The sequence below is a fragment of the Pseudorca crassidens genome, chromosome 6 (assembly GCF_039906515.1).
Source record: "Pseudorca crassidens isolate mPseCra1 chromosome 6, mPseCra1.hap1, whole genome shotgun sequence".
In the NCBI taxonomy this organism is placed as follows: domain Eukaryota; kingdom Metazoa; phylum Chordata; class Mammalia; order Artiodactyla; family Delphinidae; genus Pseudorca; species Pseudorca crassidens.
In genome coordinates, this window is record NC_090301.1 from 32,072,515 (window position 1) to 32,077,797 (window position 5,283).

The window sequence follows — 5,283 nt, forward strand, 5'->3', positions numbered from 1 at the left end:
AATCAGATTCATTCCAGAAGAACCAAACTTCTTCTGAGCACCACTATTGAAAAGCCAAGAGTTAGTGCCTCAGCTAAGGAGATGCAGATAAGGTAACAAACAAGTTTCTGGTGTGACTCCCAGACCATCCCATTTGCTGCTGCTTAGGGCAGTGGTCAGGGCCCCCATTATGATGGATCCAGAATTTTCTTTGATTTTTCTCACTCATCCATTATCTCTGTTCCAGACAAAGGGAGAGAGGAGAAAGTGTACTGCTTTAAAAGGAATCAATCTCTTTTATCAGACTGGATTAAAAAAAGTGAATTCTGGGCTGCAGCAAACTACACTCTTCACCTAGTTATGAAGTTAGAACGTGGTGGGAGGTCTGTTAGGTGAAGTCATGAAGTTTGCATTTTATTTCATTTTGCACTTGAGTTTCAAGGTGCTAGAACCTTCTCACAGAACTAGGTTACACTATTTATATTAGCCCAATAAAGGAGTGCTTATTGAGCCGATACATTTAGTGCCGGAGTTTTTACCAACTTATCCTTCTCCAGTTGATTTGGTTTGTCCAATCAAACTCATGAGCTAAGTCTTTCTTGGAGTAACAGGTTTTGGTTATCTTTATTAAGTTTAATGAGCTCCATTTCAACGAAGAAAATAGTCCGTTTGGAGATGAACTCATAACACACCTATGTGACGTCAGGCCACACTCAAAGAACAATTTGCAATGAAGTAATAGGAGTTATTACATGAAATATCAGACCAGCTCTTGTGTCTCTTGTTCAAGGGCCTTTCCCTACCCACAAGAGGATAGCAGTGTGTGTGTGTGTGTGTATGTGTGTGTGTGAGTGTGATGATTGATATGCCTGATTTGAATTGTCAACTTGCTCCAAATGCCACAATTTTGTTTGTCGTTGTTCTTTTATTTTAAAACTATTGCAAGCCATTAGCATGTTCAGTTATGACAAGAGCATGACAGGTGAAGAATCTGAAATTGTCTGTCCCCAGCATTCCCATCCTTGAGCTCTTTATGAATCACAGCCAGGCAAAGCATTTATAGAATTTGTTGGGGGCCAAGGGAGAAAAAATAAAAACAAAGAGCAGCAGTTTAGTAGTCGGATGGGATTTTAACAACAAAGGCAACATTTTCAGAAGTCTTAGACTAAAGGCATGTTTAAAACATAGTCAATACTCCATTAAGAGGGAAGTTGCGGACTTCAATGGGAAATCAACTTAATTTCAACTGTGGCTTATTTAGCGTGACTTTTTAAGATGACTCTAACAGTATTGGTTTTCGTCACTGCACAAACATTTCTAAAATGTAAATGAACTTATAGCTACCAGGTTTGCTTTCACCAGGCTTGGCTGTGTGTATGTTTTACATCCTGTCTCACTAATAAAATGGATTTTTGAGCTTATTAATAGGAAAGTGGAAAACAGAACTGACTCTCTCCTTCTCAAAGTCTGATTAGTACATTTAGACTGACAATTAATTCATAAAGGCATGTGAAATTCACTCATTCAGTCGATAAATATTTGTTACCTGTCAGGCACTGTTCTGGGCACTGGAGATATGGCAATAAACAAAGCAAAGTTCAATCCCTCCTGGAGCTTGCATTCTAGTTTGGGGAATTAGACAGTGAACAAATAAGTTTAAAAGTCAGGTATAAGAAATGGTGAAATGCTATGGAAAAACAAACAAGCAAGGAAAGTAGATGGGGCTTGGGGAGACTTTACTAGGGTAGAAGGTGACACTTGAGCAGGGACGTGAAGGAAATGAAGGAGCAAGCCAGGTAGATATCTGGGGAAGAGCATTCCAGACAGTGGAAACAGTATGTGTAAAGGCCCTGAGGTTGGAACATGGCTGTGATATTTGAGGAGGAATATATCAGAAAGTATGTATATACTTATAAGAAAGAGATTTCCTCAGCCTCAAGAGCCCTTGCAGATACCAAAACCTGGGCAGTAACAGGTCTATAGCAGTGATGATTTTGGTTCTAGGTTCATCACTGCCACCATCTCCAACCTCCAGCATGTAGTTAAATTTAACACTTTGTGATCAATCCCCAGGCCTGCTGTTGCTCCTGTGCAGCAGTACAAAAGGCCAGGATGAGGGATGTGATATCCATTTAACCACCAACATCCCCATTAAATTAGCCATGAGAACTAGTGGCTCAGTTAGTTAACCTGAGGGATTGATGGAGTTAAGGCTGAAGTTTGATCTCTCTGATAGAACATTTACATCACACAGAATGCACAGGTAAGCCCAGCCTGACATCTCAGAGATATAATCCATTGGTCTGATGAGAAGTTGTGACTAAAGCCAAGCAAACAAACCAGAAGTGTACTTTGCTTTGAAATGAAACTAATATTTAAAAGTCTGGATTTTTTTTTCAAGGCTAAACTAGAGATTTATAAAAAGGGTTTATCTCATACCTTTTTTAAATAACAGGTTTTCTCCAGATTCATCACCAAAAGTGAAGCATACCTGCTCTGAAAAACAGTATTAAAGCACAGATTTAAAACAGGCACATGGTAGTTCAGCAATTTTATCACTGAACACAGAACATAATGTATACTTCGTCTCTTTATTTATTTATTTTTGTTTGTTTGTTTGTTCGTTTGCAGTATGCGGGCCTCTCACCATTGTGGCCTCTCCCGTTGCGGAGCACAGGCTCCGGACGCGCAGGCCCAGCAGCCATGGCTCACGGGCCCAGCCGCTCAGCGGCATGTGGGATCCTCCCGGACCGGGGCACGAACCTGCATCCCCTGCATCGGCAGGCGGACTCTCAACCACTGCGCCACCAGAGAAGCCCACTTGGTCTCTTTAAATTGGTATGCTCATCCCCAAATAAGTGAGCTCACAATCAAAAATTATAGAACCACTATTAATTATAAGACTCTTACAATAATAGCAGCAAATGGCATTGTTTTCTTCATAATTGCCATATCTGAAACTGTACCAGCATTGCTTCAACCACTGTTCTTAAACCATTTCTTGGTTCACAGTAATAGTGAAAACGGACTTCCCTGTTAACATTTCTACTTTGGTTCTGTTCAGAGTGAGTAAGAAAAATCTAAAGTATGATTCATCTTCAGTAAACCTATTTTTCCCATCAGAAAATAAAACCATTTATTACCAAAGAGCAAATCTTTCCATTTTTTAATTTATTTTTTGTCATTGCCCTTTCTAAAAATTCTCCAGCTCTGTCCTTTTCAAACTCAATCTGATAACTTGGATTAAGGAACTCTATATGCCAAGAGGCTGGCAATTTGGCACATGTGTCAGTATAAATTCAACAGTTTTCATCACCCAAGGACTGCTAAGTTCGACCTTCTTTGAAATAATTTAATTCATGGAATGGAAGCCCATTTAAAAATCAACCAAAGTACAATATCCTCTGAATGGAATTATAAGATTTCTACCCCTCCCCATGTTACAAAAAAAAAAAAATTATAGAAGACCTCTTTATATACATAAAAGTGAGAGGCAGAATGCTGTACATCTTATTGCAAGCTAAAATATTTTGAAACAGGAAATGGGAGGGAGTTTAGAGGCTTTCAAATTTTGTAGCACCTCATCCCTGGGTAGTGAATTTAAATTTGTGTTATAATAGTCTCTTCCTTCTCAGGTCATTGCCCAGTTTAATTTTTATACATAGTTTATCTATATGACAATAATAATAATAGCTAACATATGTCAGTCATGGTACTATGTGCCAGGGCCAAGCAGAAAAAAAAAAGACAAACTTGAGACATGCCCTCATGGAAACGATAGTATAGGAACAGACATTTGTGATCACTATCTTCATTTTATAGTTGAAGAATCAGAGTCTTAGAAAGGCAGTGACTCGCCTGAGGCCAACTAGCAATAGTACTTGAGCCAGGCCTATCTGCCTCTAAAACCTAGACTTCTCCAACATCTGAATGAATCAAAGCACTGAACAAATTATAAGGGCAGCAGTAAAACCATTCTTCAAGGTCCCCAGACATACTCCAGTTGACCCAAACTGGAGCCAGAAAAATATTCATGGTGTTTCCAGGGTCTGGCCTTGCCTGGTATCTTGAGAACTTTGATGCTATCTCAAAAGCATCAATCACTTTTCCATGTCGATGGACCTCCAGGGTAAACAGGCAACTGAACCACAGAGTTCTGGAGCTCTGAGCCCTAAAGCACAGAAAGTCCCAGAAAGAAGCTCTCACCATTTCTCCTTCTGCCTTCTGTCTTCTAGAAAACTCCTACCAGATGCCAGCCACCCCTGCGGCATGTGGCAAGAATTGTGTTGTTCCCTTCAGAAGTTTCTCGAGACCCATCCCTCATACTCTAATGGATGCCAATATCCCTTTTTCACAGTATCGTCACTTCTCCAGGAGATGCACTCTCAGCATCCCGCTGTAGATCTCCATGCAGACAATAAAGAAACTAACTGAGCAAACCTAAAATACATGGAACAGAAAAGGCCCCTGTATGATTCGACTGAAATGAGCTACTAAACAAATAACCCTTCATAGTATTCAAATAATTTTGACATCAAGTGACCTTATTTCCTGACACATTCTTCCTTGGTGTGGGAGGACTACTTTATTCTTTTGAAATCATATTGTGAAGATTACCTTGAATTCCCATCACAGGGAGTAAGGAAAGCAAGTTGGTTTACCTCCCATTGCTCTGAAGGGATTCCATTGGTCAAAATGACTAATAGGACCAGAATTCATCAAAAAGAATGTCTACATCTTTACAAACTAAAATAAAACAGCATTAAATAGGAACTAAGTGACTCATTTCATGAGTGAGAGACAGTGTTTTAAGGGTTTTTTAAATGTTTATGTCTCCCTCCCCCATTCCAACTTATCTCCACCCAAAACCCCCATTTAATCAAAGGGAATGATTTCCTAACCTTTTCTTCTCCACCTAAAAAGTCTTTCGATATCACACTTCACTTGACCGCAATATGCAGGTGAATTAGAAAGGAGTGGAACTGGAAGCAGATGTCAGGGCTAACAGAATCCGCTCACTTTCAGTTTTCTACCCTAACCTCTCAATCAAGTCAATAAATACATGGTGAGTTTGAATTTGGGCCATGGCACTACACGAGTCTGCCACAGTAATATTCTTTAACTTCATTTCAGAGTCTTAAAATGATGTTATTCGGCCTATTTGTTCAAGAAAAATTAGCATTGGTGGCCTAACAGGAGGCCAAGGTGGCTGGCTGAAGACGAGGCAGTCCTTTCCTATCCAGAGCAATGGTGTTGAGCAGGTGAAGAGGGGCCAGCCGGCTTGCATCTGGATAGGCGTCCGTG